This window comes from Talpa europaea (genome assembly GCF_964194135.1).
Source record: "Talpa europaea genome assembly, chromosome: 16".
NCBI classification, from domain to species: Eukaryota; Metazoa; Chordata; class Mammalia; order Eulipotyphla; family Talpidae; genus Talpa; species Talpa europaea.
This window is the reverse complement of record NC_140084.1, coordinates 23,312,906-23,327,790: the sequence shown is the minus strand read 5'-3', so window position 1 is coordinate 23,327,790 and position 14,885 is coordinate 23,312,906.

Here is a 14,885-nt window from a genome sequence, read left to right as displayed (position 1 = left end):
TGTTTTTTCTCTTTTTTGATGCAACCAAAGTAGAGGGGACTTGCTCAGCGTCCATGACCAGCGTTCTCTGATCTGTTCTGTTGCTTTTAGAAAGTTCATTTAGGGGTTAAAATAATCAGGGTGTGTTGGGTGAGGTGTTGCAGATCTGCAGAAACAGGGTGTCGGGAAATGTATGACTTAACTACGATAAGGACTGGAAATCCCAAACTCATCACCGTGATCTGTGAAATAAAACCCTCAGCGTTGTGAAAATCTAGTCCTTCAAACAGGAGAACCTAGAAGTTCGTGGAGGCTCAGAGGACCCCCGGCCTGGCCTGGAGGCAAACAGCCTGTCTCAGACAGGAATGGGGAGAGCAGCAGCATGTGAAGGTGGCTGGACGCCAGGCTAGCCTGTGGCAGCCACTGGGGACTATGGCCAAGGTCATGAGAGCTCCTACAGGGGAGGAATGTAAGCCAGACTCTAGTTGAACTGGGATTCGACTTGGGAGCATGCAGCTGGCAGTGAGGACTCTGCACATGAGGGCCGTGGGGTGAAGATTCTCCTGAACATGATTAGGGTGGGACCCCCAGCTTGAGGTCTCCCTGGAGTTCAGGAACACTGGGTACAGCCCAGCAGTTTCCCAGTCCCAGGAAAAGATTCTGCTTGGTGGCCGGTGGCTCCATCCCCCTGTTAGCCAGCAACCCCTTTCTCCCAGGGCTTGATGGAGCCTTTACATACATTGCCCCTCGCTGGCGACAGCAAAGACAGGTAAACACTGAAAAGGCCCAGAGGGAGGGGCATCTGACTGTGGTCAAATCCCCTAGTGTCAGAGTTATTTCAAACTGAATTTGGTCCTTTTCCTAGCTCTTAATTGGTCAGAGTGCCTGGCACCTTGGCTGCAGTGGAAGAGTAGATGTGACCCAGTCTGAAGTTAATGAAAATGTTTTAATGCAGAGTGTTTTGCTGCCCAGGCCACAGAGCATGTGTTGAGGCTTTGGTGGTCACTATTCTGGAGGATCATCCACCGAGGGTGCAGCTCAGCTGGAATTAGCAAACCTGAGTGGCAGCCCAACCTGCACACCTGGAGAGTGGGCGCTACAGCAGGTGTGGTGCCCGCCTCTTCCCACTGGCTGCCCCCGGTGGCACTTTGGGAAGCCAAGGCCCGCCCAGGAGTCTGAGGACCCAGCAAGTCCTAAAATGGAGTTAAAGGAACTGGAAAGAGAAATCTGAAGAGGCTGAAGGAGTGAGCTTTGAAAGCAGCCTCCTAGGCTGTGATGTCCTTGCTGGGTCCATGCAGGGGATTGCAGCAGAAACTTTGAGGCTCCACACCCTAACATTACCGCCCTCTGAAGAAGTAGCCACAATCTCAAAAAACAAAGGGAATCCTTCCTTTAAAAATTGAGAAAATTGCACTTGTACTTGTGTGGTCTATAAATTAGGATGTGTCCCAAAGTTGTAAGATTTCTGGTGGAAAGGTTAAACGGGAGAAGCTAGTATATTTTTTATATTTTTGTAACAATTGCTTTTTTCATGGAGGGAGGAGGGGTTAGTATTTGTAGTCTTAACAAGTCTGGTAGTTTTTTTATAAATCTCTTCAGATGATAAATAATCCCTAAAAACTTTGCAATGTTTACATGATTTTTTTAAAAAGATACCGAATACACTTGGTTTGCTTTTAAAATAAAATAAATGAATAAAAACATAATATAGTCAACTGGTTTAGAAAGCTTAGGTTTAAGAGTTAACTTCAGGTAGGAACAGCCATGACAAGAGATTTGACTTTCTGCAGATTCTATTGTAATAATTTTCCTATTTGGGCACTGCCAGAGCACGTCAAGTCATTTAGGGTCAGACTTAACTCCAAACCTGGGATGTTTTCTGTCCTTCATCCGCATGTGGGGGGTGCTGGACTGTACCTCGGGTTGTCGGTCACCTCACCCCTTGAAGCCAGGCTGGTTGTTTCAATGTTCTGTGGAGTTAGCAGGAAGAGCAGACAGGCCTGCCTGGCCCTGTTTTCCAATCTAGATTCTCACAGGCATCTCCTGACAAAGGTATTTAATGATAGCTCTGCTGGAAATTTCTAAACAATAAAATACATGTCCAAAGCAGTGACTGTGTTTTCATTATAATTGAAAATTGAATGGATATCATTAATGTGTCTTCACTCTTTGTGTTTCCAAAAATGAACACTTTCCCCCAAATACCATACACTTTAGCCATTACTTCTCAACATTTCTTCTTAGGTGTCAGCCCCAAGTACACTGAGTTGTTATTTTTTTTTGTCACTTGTGGTAGGGAAACTTCATGGATCCTTCGAAATGGAATGTTAGATTTTCTAATTGACATGAAATAAGAAATAGTAGCTGCTCTTGGTGGCAAGCAGGGGTGGGGGGTTGAGAAGAGCCTTTGAGGCCAGGGGAGAAGGGGAGTCTCCTATCTAAGGGATTTCATTCATTTCCCCCAGACATTCCCAGATCCACATCAATTTTGATATGTGGTTTAGGAATTCAAAACTTTTCAGCAAACAACTATGAACCAGAGACACTCTTTGGGGGGTGGGGGGGGGGAGGGATTGGGGTTGCAATTGTATGGGGAATATATATTTAAAAAAAAATTTAAAAAAAGAAAAAAAAAACTTTCCACCCTCCAAAACTCCTATATTGTTATCAAAGAAAAATTGAAAAACATAAGAGCAGTGCTCTCATTTGGAAAAAATGGAAATCCACTAAAATGCACCATAAGCAGAAGAGAGGAATTTATTGCCTCTGTCACCGGTAACTTGGAGGGAAGCTGGCTTGAGTTCTCAAATTCACCATGTTAAATACAAAGCCTGACTTGCCCATGTCCACAATGAAAAATTCCAAGGAGGAAATTGATTGCCCTCCGCTTGCCCCATAAGCCCTCACCTGAAGCATGTGACCTGGGAGTGGGAGAGGGCAGGGACTTGCAATCACCAGCCCTGTTGGGTCTACTGGGTGGGATGCTGTTCCCTGTAAATGGGACTTGGAGTGGCGCTACACCTCCAAACCTGATTCATCACAGGTGGCCTTTTATTTATTTTATTTATTTTTAAATATTTTATTTTATTTATACAAGAACACTGGGGTACAGGCCAGATGTGCAGGAGGGTGAGAGGATCACCAGAGACAGCGGGGAACAGAACAGATAGACTGACTAAATACACTGCTGAGGGGAGCAGCGGGTAAGGCAGGAGAGGTCTGCTCGCCATGTGGGTTTCTCCGGGGATAGAACCTGCACTGCAGAGGCTGCGGACAGTTTCACAGTGCTGCGCTCAACCACCTGCACCACCAGAGAGGCCCCCAGGTGGCCTTTTAGATGGGTAGGGTTGGGTAATTGTTCAAGGTGGGCTGAGGGTCATTGCTGGTTGATTAGGGCCTGGAGACGCCCTGCATCTTCCCTCACCACACATAGACCCAGAACACACACATCTCTCTTGAAGAGTAGACTTGGTGTATTACACAGTTTACTAAATAGATAGGGAGCAAGAAACAGTTATTCTAAGTCATCTTCAGTGTAGAACTTGTCCCCACACCTAGAGAGCCCTGAGCAAGTGTTTGATTAGAACGCATGGGGCCATGGGCTTCTAGGAGATGGGGAGGCAGAGGTTAGTAAGATGGGGTCAGTGTCCTCAAAAAGACTGCATGTGAAATGGCCTCCGGCCAGTTCAGTGCTCAAATCCTATCCAACCAGAGACATTTTTTGTTTCCTCCCCAATTTGACTTGCTTTTGCTCGGAGACCTCCCCTTGACGTCTTTTTGAAGGCACTAAAAACATCCAGGGTCCTAGTGGCACTTAAGATCAGGGCACAAAAGTATGCATTTCAAAAATGTATAAAATTCATTTTGACAATCTGATTATCAAAGTAAAAATGTCTGTGTGGAAAAGTTAGAAAATAAACGTCAAGGAGAAAAAATGAAATCTTATAATCCTCTAAGGAGAGTAACATTTTGAGAGATTTCCTTCGCCCTCTTCTGGAGAGTACTACTGTGTGTGTGTGTGTGTGTGTGTGTGTGACTGTGTGTGTGTGTGTTGTGGGTGGAGGGTGGGTATTGAATCCTAACCTTTTCTCCCTTCAACATCAGAACATGCTTAATAAAAGCATCCAGTGAGCACTTCGGATGGATGGCTTCTTCATCAGTTCCATGGATGACCCATCATTTAGCTAGGTAAACCCTTATGCATTTAAATATAGCACACTTCTTGGTTTTTAAAAATGATGCCCCATAAGAAACACCCTTAACTAAAAGGGGTATCCTTCCCCGCCCTTGAATTGGACCTGCTGTGGAGCATTGCTAGGAGGGGCATTTTTCATGAACTTCAATGGCAGACTCCAGGGTGGACAGATCAGGTGTGCAGAGTGGCCCTGGTGCTTCCCAGCTCTGGGGTCTCCGAGTCTCAGTGTTTTAATCTATAAAATGGGCTAATAATAACTATACGAGGGGAGCCGCCCTGGTGGCCTAGTGGTTATTCTCAGTGCTATCATCACGACACCCTGAGTTCAATCCCCAGCCAGGGAGCTAACCCACATGGCACAGCAGACCCCTCCTGTCTCTCTGCTGCTTGCCTAGCAGTGTATTTCAGTGGATCCACCTGTTCTGCTCCCCAAACCTGAGAAGTCAAGAACTGGGTAAATAAAACCCACATTTCCCAGCCTCTCATGCAGCTATGTGTGTTTGTATTTTTAATGGGACATAAATAATGTCATGTGGCAGATCCTGGGAACTTCCTGTAGGAGAAGGCTCCCTTCCCTTCCTTGTCCTTCTCTTTCTCCCAAAGCTTGGAATGTGTCATGGCATCTGAGCCATGATGAAGACCACAAGCTTCCACATAGTAAGATTTGCTGTGTAAGACTTAGCTATCTTTGCTATTGTTATTACTCCACTCTAATCTAAATGACAATCTTTTGGGCTTTCAAAAACATTTGTCTGGAATTTACTTTGATTGTCTCATCTTGGTTACCTCCCCAACAGCTTAGTAAGTGTTGGCATTTATGGATATGGCAAATGGTCCCACAATTTATAAAGTTGATAGTGCCCCCTACTGGTAAGAATGTAGAAGCAAACCCTTACGCACTACTGGAAGGAATGTGAATTTGCATAACCTTTTGGGAGGACTTCTTGGTACCATCAACATTAACTATATACACTATATACATCAACATCAACTATATACACGCCTACTTCAGTATTACTGAGAAAACACTAGAACAGAATAGGGTCCAGAAATAGACTCACATACTTTTAGCACTTTGGCATAAAATCAACCACACACTCATGCATACATATATATCTTTGGCACACTGGTATGACAAAGTAAGTTTTGACAAGCATGGCAGAGAATATAATGGCAGGTAAAGTCTCTTCAACAATGGAGTTATAACATTAGAATAATGGGCAAAAATGAATTTCAGCTACTGCCACACATATATGCAAAATTTGAGATGAATTACAGACCTAAAGTGTAAGAGTCGAAACTATAAATCTTCTAGGAGAATACATAACAGAGTATCTCTATGACTTTGAGTTATGTAAATATTTCTCTTTTTTTATATTAATTGCATATTTATTTATTTATTTTTAAATAACAAATTTTATTTTTATATTCCCCATACAATTGCAACCCCCCCATTCTGACCCCAATCCCTCCTCTCCCGCCCCCCGAGTTATGTAAATATTTCTTAGGATAAAATGTATAAACCCTAAAAGAAAAAAATGATAAATTAAGCTACTTCAAAATTAAGGATGGGGCCTCCCCGGTGGCGCAGCGGTTGAGTGCTGGGTTGCGAGGTTGCCCGCGGCCTCTGCGGCGCCGGTTCAATCCCCGGCTGCTCCCTGGCCACCGGAGGAGGATCCCACATGGTGCGCAGACCTCTCCTGCCACCCGCTGCTCCCCTCAGCAGTGTACTTCGGTCCTTCTGCCTGCTCTGCTCCCCGCTCTGGCTCTGGTGAGTTCTCTCACCCTCCCGCGCTTCTGACTGTGCCCAGTGCATGTATAAACAAAACAAACAAACAAATATAATAAATAAATAAATAAAAAACATGCCTCTATAAAAAAAAAACTATAAAAAAAAACATTTAAAAAAAAAAAAAACAAAATTAAGGATGTCTGTTTTTTAAAAGTCATCATTAAGAAATGAAAAGACAAGCCACAGACCGGGAAGAAATGTTTTCAAAACATATCTCATAAAATACTTGCGTCAGGAATATGTCAAGAACTTCAACAACTCAAGACAAACAGCTCAATTTAAAAAAAGGAAGAGGGACTCCCTGGTGGCCTAGGGGTTAAGTCTCAAAGCTGACCGCCACAGCCACCTGAGTTCAATCCCCACCCAGGCTGCTAAGAACAACAACAAAAAGGAAAAACAAGAAAGACTTGTACAGACACTTCATGACGATACACAAACAGCTAATAAGCACATGATAAAATGCTCAACAGCATCAGTGATGGAAAGGACTGAAAATTAAATACCGAGAAGCCACTAGAATGACTAAAATGAAAATACTGACAAGGCCAAATGTCAAGGATGTGGTGTAATCAGAATCTCAGTGGTGAGAATGAAAAATGATATCATCGCTTTGGGAAACTGGTGGTGTCTTACAGTATTAAACATACATCTGCTTCGTGACCGAGCAATTTCACGCCTAACTAGGCATTTACCCGAGAAATAAAAACACATGTCCACAAAAGGCGTGTATAAGGAGGCCCTGTTGGGATTGTCCCTGGCCTGAAAACTCTCTAGTGAAAAACTGGGGTCCACCCTAGCACACACTTCACTTTCCCATCTCTCAGGGACCCCTGTCTTGTGCAGTCTGGTGTCCAACATTTGAAAGTGAACTGCACAGTTTGTTTTTTTTTTTTTTACTTGTTTAAGGGAATCAGGTAAATTCAATTCTTGTTACTATCATGGCCTAGAACAAAAGTGTCCTGTTCCATGTTTTCATAAAGTGGTGGTTTACACTATCAAAACTTGTTGGATGGCCCACTTATGATTTATGTATTTCACTGGATGTAAATTATAGCAACAGGCAATGGGTGGGAGGATACATATATCCCTTGTGCTAGATATTCCAGCTCTAGGAATTTATCCTAGAAAGTTTTCCCCTGTGTGAAAGATATATGTACCAGTATGCTTTGACAGCATCGATGGCCATAGCAAAAAGGAGGGTGGGGTGGGCATCCCTGGTGGCACAAAGGGTTAAGTACAGCACTGTGAAGCTATCAACAGCCTCTGCAGCATTTGTTCGATCCCCAGCTGGCCAGGGAGATACCCACATGGTGCAGCAGACCTCTGCTGACTCGCCTGCTGCTCCCCTCAGCAGTATCTTTCAGTAGATCCACCTGTTCTGCTCCCCACTCTGTCTCTGCTGAATCTTCTCACCCCCCCACACCTCTGGCCTGTACCCCAGTTCCTGTATGCATAAATAAATGAATCTTTTTTTTTTAAAAAAGGGAAGGTAGGGTGGGGATGGGGTTGGACCAAATTATCTGTCATTTTAAAAAAGATTTATGTATGTATGTATGTATGTATTATTTATGCATAGAGGAACCGGGGTGCAGGCCAGAGATGTAGGGGTTGAGAGGGTTCGTCAGAGCAGAATGGGGAGAAGAAAAGGTGCATCCACTGAAACACACTGCTGAGGGGAGCAGCAGGTGAGACAGGAGAGGCCAGGGATCAAACTCATGCCATCGCAGTGGTAGCGATGAGACTTAACCCCTAGATCATCAGGGAGGCCCCAGTATCTGTCATTAATAAAGGGTTGGTATATCCCTTTGAAGGAAACCTTGCAACTGTTAGTCAAGTACATCTATTCCGACTTACATGGAATGTCACCCAAGTTTCACTATTACCTTGGAGTAGCAACTTCAACTGCCGTAAGTAGGGCCATGGTGGGAATCTATAGTATTGCCTGTCTCCTGCCACTGTTGTTCTCTCTCCAAGTCAGGGAACTGCTTTACTCATAGATGGGCTGCAGCCCTTGGCTTTTGGATAGGCCAGTAAAGACATTCCCATGGTTTTCTTTTCTTTTCTTTTTTTAAGATTTATTTATTTATGGGCCTCCCCAGTGGTGCAGCAGTTGAGCGCTGGGTTGCAAAGCTGCCCGCAGCCTCTGCGGTGCCGGTTCGATCCCTGGCCACCGGGTAAGGGTCCCACATGGTGCGCAGACCTCTCCTGCCGCCCGCTGCGCCCCTCAGCAGTGTACTTCATCAGTCTGCCTGTTCTGCTCTCCATTCTGATTCTGGTGAACTCTTTCACCCTCCCACGCTTCTGACTGTACCCAGTGCTTGTATAAAAATAAATTAATTAATTAAAAAAAAGAAAAAGATTTATTTATTTATGTATACAAGAACTAGGGTACAGGCCAGAGGTAGGGTGTGTGTGTGAGAGGATTCACCCAAGACAGAATGGGGAACAGAACAGCAGGTTGACTGAAATACACTCCTGAGGGGAGCAGCGGGCAAGTCAGGAGAGGTCTGCTGCGCCATGTGGATAGCTCCCTGGCCAGCTGGCTGGGGATCAAACTCATGCTGTAGAGGCTGGGGATAGCTTCATAGTGCTGTGCTTACCCCCTTGTGCCACCAGGGAGTCCCCTCAGTTTTATTTTTAACAAAGACCACTGAGAGGAGGAAATGGTCTGACCACTGCCATCCACAGCTGTTGCCAGCTTTGTCAGACAGTAAGTGGAGTGAGGTTGGCGCTGGCTGGGGCTGTTGAAAGGTAGGCAGTGTGCATTTGGAGCAGGGACAGGTGCCTACTGCAATCTTGAGAGAGCACTATATATAAATATTATTTCACTATGAAATCAGTCTCACTTTCTCTGTCTCTGTGTCTCTGTTTCTCTCTGAAAGATAAGGGATTTTCTCAGGATACTGTTCTACACTAAAAATACTTAAACTGGCAAAGCTTAAGGAGAATCCTGAAAATTCATTGAGTTGCTAAAAAGTTGCAAGCTTTATTTGTCTTTAGAGCATTACAGAATCTACCAGATTTAACATTTAATTGCTTAATGTAATTAGTGTGTTCCTGGAAAATGTGTGTAAATCAAAGGGTTTAAAATTTTTAATTGCTGCTTTTTAATAATGTTATATATATTGTAAAATATTAGAAAACACAGAAGAGAAATAACTCATGGAAATGCTAATATCTGGGTGGTGCAGAAAATGACATTCTAAATACACACAAAATGTCCTTTTTAAAGATCATGTTTAAGGATATAAGGATAAGTTCGGTGATGTCTGATATTTGTTTTAAATGCTTTAGGAGAGTGGGCCTCCCCGGTGGCGCAGTGGTTGAGCGCTGGGTTGCGAAGCTGCCCGCAGCCTCTGCAGCGCCGGTTCGATTCCCGGCTGCTCCCCGGCCACCAGAGGAGGGTCCCACATCAGAGGAGGGTCCCACATGGCGCACAGACCTCTCCTGCCGCCCGCTGCTCCCCTCAGCAGTGTACTTCCGTCCTTCTGCCTGCTCTGCTCCCCGCTCTGGCTCTGGTGAATTCTCTCACCCTCCCGCGCTTCTGACTGTACCCAGTGCATGTATAAACAAAAACAAACAAACAAATAAATAAATAAAACATGCCTCTATTTAAAATAAATAAATAATTAATTAATTAAATGCTTTAGGAGAGAGAGGTCAGTTAATGAAACAAGAATGGGGGTGGGGGAAGCAAAAGCAAAAAACAATCAAACAATAAAACAGCAGGTGAAGTAAGTTGACCAAATATTGATAATCAATAATTTGGTGCAATGAATGATTACAGATTCATTATATTAATCTACTTTTGTGTATATTTTCATTATAAGATATTGACAAAACTCAAATGCAAAGACAATTCATTACTTTCAACGTTGGGCATATCGCCTAAAATATTATTCAGGAATATATTTTGAAAAGAAGCATCATATTTAATCCTTTGTCTATTATCTAATTAACATGCCATAAAACATTCTTTACAATATTGTTTTCTGACAACTACATACATTGAATGGATGGAAACAAAGAAAAATTTCGCATCTAAAATTGACATACAAAATTTAATGGGAGATGTTTTGGTAATTTCCAGTTCCTCAACCATCCTTCAACGACATTCTTGTAATGAATCTTGTTGCACTGCCATCATTTCCGGAAGACAAAGGCCTAGAAAGGGAATTTCCAGATTAAAAAAAAAAAATGTTTAAGCACCAGGGGGTGCTGGTGCCCTATGAGTTCCACACAGGCGGTGTTGCTTTTAAAGCAAACCCTGGCCCTCTAACTTAGTACTTAAACCCATCTCAAAAGGGTTTTATATTTCAGTTTTGTAAGATGACAATGCAAAACACAACTCCTGAGCAATGCCTGGTACCTAGGAGCAATCAGTGGAGGTCCTATTTGAAACAACTATGGAATAAATAGACATTACAGAGACAGGCCAGTTAGTTACACAGCGATATCAATTTGGAGATTCTGTTAAAAATTTTCACACTAGGGCCTCCCCGGTGGTGCAACGGTTGAGCGCTGGGTTGCGAAGCTGCCCACAACCTCTGCAGTGCCGGTTCGATCCCCAGCCACCAGGTCAGGGTCCCACATGGCACGCAGACCTCTCCTGCCGCCTGCTGCTCCCCTCAGCAGTGTACTTTGGTCCTTCTGCCTGCTCTGCTCCCCGCTCTGGCTCTGGTGAATTCTCTCACCCTCCTGCGCTTCTGACTGTACCCAGTGCTTGTATAAATAAATAAAAAGAAAAAAAGAAAAAAAAGAACCTTGCTTTAAAAAAAAAAAAATTTTTTTTTTCACACTGTAAGACCAACTAGCAGTTACCAAAAGGGAAGAGGCATGAGAGGTGTGTAAATCAGTCAAAGGGGTCAAGTGCATGATGAAGAATAGTATTGGACCTTTATACTGAACTTAATGTAGTATATACAGATGCTATTGATAATGGCACACACCTGAACCCAATATAGTGTTATAAAGAAATGTTAATTAAAAGAATTTTTTAAAAAGAGATTTTATGCACTGAGAGGATGGGAGAGTCTAGTCAAGGAAGAATTTACTTCCTTTATTATTCACTGGGCAGCCTTTAGCCTGCAGATGATTCTTTCTGGTACAATCTCATTTTGCATACAGACTTGTGGTTATTTTCACCCTGTTACTGACTTTGAGAGCTTGATCAGCCTTTTTCACTAGATGGTGGGGTAGGAACGTGTGATATTTAAAAATTGACTTGCTACAAATTTAAAAAAATAAAGACAAATTAAAATAAATAAAAAATTGAATTGCTTCGTCAAAATCCTCTTCCAGGACAACTCAGACCCAGGTGCTGCCTACAAGTCCCATCCTTGATAGATACACATTTCTTTGTCAGAAAGGGCCTTCTAAGGATGACCCCTCCCCAACATTAAGGGGGGATAAATTGACAGTGAGAAAGGACAAAAATACCAAGTAGAGGCAACACCAACTCCCTGACTCTCTCTGGCCCCGACCCTTTGCCCCAAATGCAGATAACTGATGTTTCTCAAAAACATGAAATGCTGTCACCTTTCAGTCCCAAGCCTTTCCCAGCACGGATGTGCTGACACGGGTGCTGCCCAGGTCTCATCATCTGGGTGTGAATGGCCCCACCTCAGGTCAGGGTTGAGTTATTTTCACCCTGTTACTGACTTTGAGAGTCAGTACCCAGACCCAGCTCCCCCAACCCAGTGACTGGTTCAAGGAGCACCTATGAAACAGACCACCCCAATGAGTGTCCCCTGCTTCCCCCCACCCCCACCCCAGTCCTCAGACTTTTGCTGGAAGTGTGAAGGAAGGGGAGCTGCTTTTTTGGGGTGGCGGACAGGTGAAGGGTTTCTGACTTGGTTTTATAACTGCGATTTTCTGAAATTTCTTAGTTTCTCTGAGGTATGACCTCCTTACCTGTAAACTGGAGCAGTAATAATTTCTGCCTTGTTGTGAGTTTCCTATAACACATGTAAAACACTCAGCTCTGAGCCTGACACATAGCAGTCATTCCATGACGTCAAGCACCGCCCACACCCTGTGATGTGGAGGTGGCAAACTTCCATCTTACAAAGCCGGTTAGTCCACAGCTTTATAGCTCTCTCACCAAATACAGATTTTCTTATATCCTTTCTCGCTGTCAACATACACACAAACGAGGTATTTCCGGATGGTTACAATTGAGACCTTCTGAGAAACTCCCAGTTTCAAATATTTGACCCTGTTGACAGAAAACTTGCAACTTCTAGTCACAGGAACATAGTTCTGTCTATTATGGTAGGAATGGACCTGTGCCATCACTCCAGTAATATCCTTCAAGCCACGCCAGGAGATAGAGTGAGTTGTGCTGGACGGCCTTTGTGTCATGTAGGACTCAACTGGTTGCCAGGTGACAGAAAACCCAACTAGTTCTAACTCACAAGAAGTGCGAGTAAGGAAGGTAATGGTTGTTGGAGTAGAAATAGGCATATTTTTCTTGTGAAAGGTCAGGTAGTAAATAATTTAGGCTTTGCAGACTGGTAGGATTTTATTGTAACTGCTCAGTTCTATTATTTTAGCATGAGAGCAGCATTAAAAATATGTAAAATAGTGGCCTCCCTGGTGGCGCAAGGGGTTAAGTCTCAGCACTGTATAGCTATTGCCAGCCACTGCAGCACAAGTTTGAGCCCAGCCAGGGAGTTGACCCACTTGGCGCAGCAGACCTCTCCTGTGTCGCCCGCTGCTCCCCTCAGCAGTGTATCTCAGTAGATCTGCCTGTTCTGCTTCCCACTCTATCTCTGGTGAATCCTCTCTCACATACACACACACCCCTATCCTCCTGCCCCCACACCTCTGGCCTACACCCCAGCTCTTGAATGCATAGATAAATAAAATAAATCTTAAAAAAGAAGGCAAAATATGTAAAATTATGAGAATGGCTGTGTTCCAATAAAACTTCATTTATAAAAATAGCCAGTAGGTTAGATTTGACCCATGGGCTGTAGTTTGCTGCCCCTGGATTTAGAGGAAAACTAGAGTATAAATATTATCCAAAGAGAGGGAATGGAATGAAGGTAGTCATAAATCCAAAAGAGGGCCTCCCTGGTGGCACAAGGGGTTAAGACGCAACCTATGAAGCTATCCACAGCCACTGCAGCACAAGTTGGATCCCTGGCCAGGAAGCTACCCACATGGTGTGGCAGACCTCTCCTGACTCACCCACTGCTCCCCTCAGAAGTGTATTTCAGTCAATCTGCCCATTCTGTTCCCCACTCTGTCTCTGGTGAATCCTCTCACCCCCCATGCCTCTGACCTGTGCGCCAGTTCTTGTATGCATAAATAAATAAATCTTTTTTAAAAAATCCCATTACCAGGCCCTAACACTATTGACATTGGCTGTGACTACCTTGGGCCAGGAATCCAATCTATACTTGTAGAACAAAGAGAATTTCTTTTTGTCTGTGTCTTGATTATATTAGGAGTTCAAACTCAGGACTTTAAATAAAAGTGGACTGTATGTTAGGGAGCTTGTGTGCTAAGATTCTACTTCTTATAAGCTGATTTCTTTTGTGCCAACTCTAATTTCTTGGCAGACCTCTGGACCAATGATTGTCCAACAATTAAGCCTCTTGGACTTTAACAATACAAGATAACGCCTTTTGTGGCTGCCTTTTGTGGCTGTTATCACAATATGTCTTACATGTAAGTATATACTGATCAGTGTTAATGGAACATGAATCAACCATTATTGGGATGGTTGGATAAATAAAAAATGCATACCATTGGCAAAGGCATTTCAAAAATCTGATGCTTACCAAATATTAAATAGTTTGGGGACTCTTGTATTGAGCAAATGTAGTCAGTACTCCTCTGTGACTAAATATGTGGAATGACAAGAAGTCTGTGGACAATTTCCTTGAGATGACAGTCTTTCTAAAAATAAGGACTTGGTCCTCCCTAGTGGCATAAGCACCACATTATGAAGCAATCCACAGCCTCTATAGCATGAGTTTGATCCCCAGCTGGCCAGGGAGCAACCCACATAGCACCGCAGACATCTCCTGCCTTGCCCGCTGCTCCCCTCAGCAGTGTATTTCAGTCAATCTGCCTGTTCTGTTCCCCACTCTGTCTCTGGTGAATCCTCTCACCCCCTGCATCTCTGGCCTGTACCCCAGTTCTTGTATGCATAAATAAATCTTTAAAAATACAAAAATAAGGAGTTGGAGGCAGAGCAGGCTAGTAAAGCACTGCTTTTTTGGAAGTTTCAAGATTTTTAACTTTCCCACCTCTGAAGCATCAGTAATGACAAGAGCTGAAAGAGTAGTTCATTCTCTTTTAATTGATAGCAAGAAATGAAACACTCAAAGCATAGCTTCCTATAGTGGGGTCACCATAGTGGATATCTGTAGACACACACTGTCTGTCTTTCCTAGAATGATGATTCTGGGTATTTAGCTACTAACTGATATCTAGGACCAAAGCAGAGAGGACCCAGAACTGAAGGAGCTTAAGTTATAAAGAATCTCTGAACCAACAAGATAAAAAAGAAAATGGGATGATCTGTCATGTTGTTTGTCAAGCCGCTGCTACCCATATTAATAGACTTGATTGAGAATGTTGCAACCAGGGACCATCTATGCCTTTGGAAGGAATGCCTCAACCTTTCTGATAAGCTCTGAAGAATCCAGCTCTATCTGCTTAGGCAAGGTCAGAACCTGCAGACTTGAGTCCAACAAAAATCAGTTGCTCAGGACAACCCAGTTCCTAATGACATCAGGATTAGTACATAAAGCTTGGTACTGGGCTGTCTCTAGTTGGGTGGCTTGCAGAAAAAGTACCAGTCCACACAGGCATTCTCCTTGACTGAATTTTCTAAAGATAAGTAGACAAAAAAAAAAAAAAAAAGATAAGTTTAGCAACTTTAAATATAGATACCCATTTCGT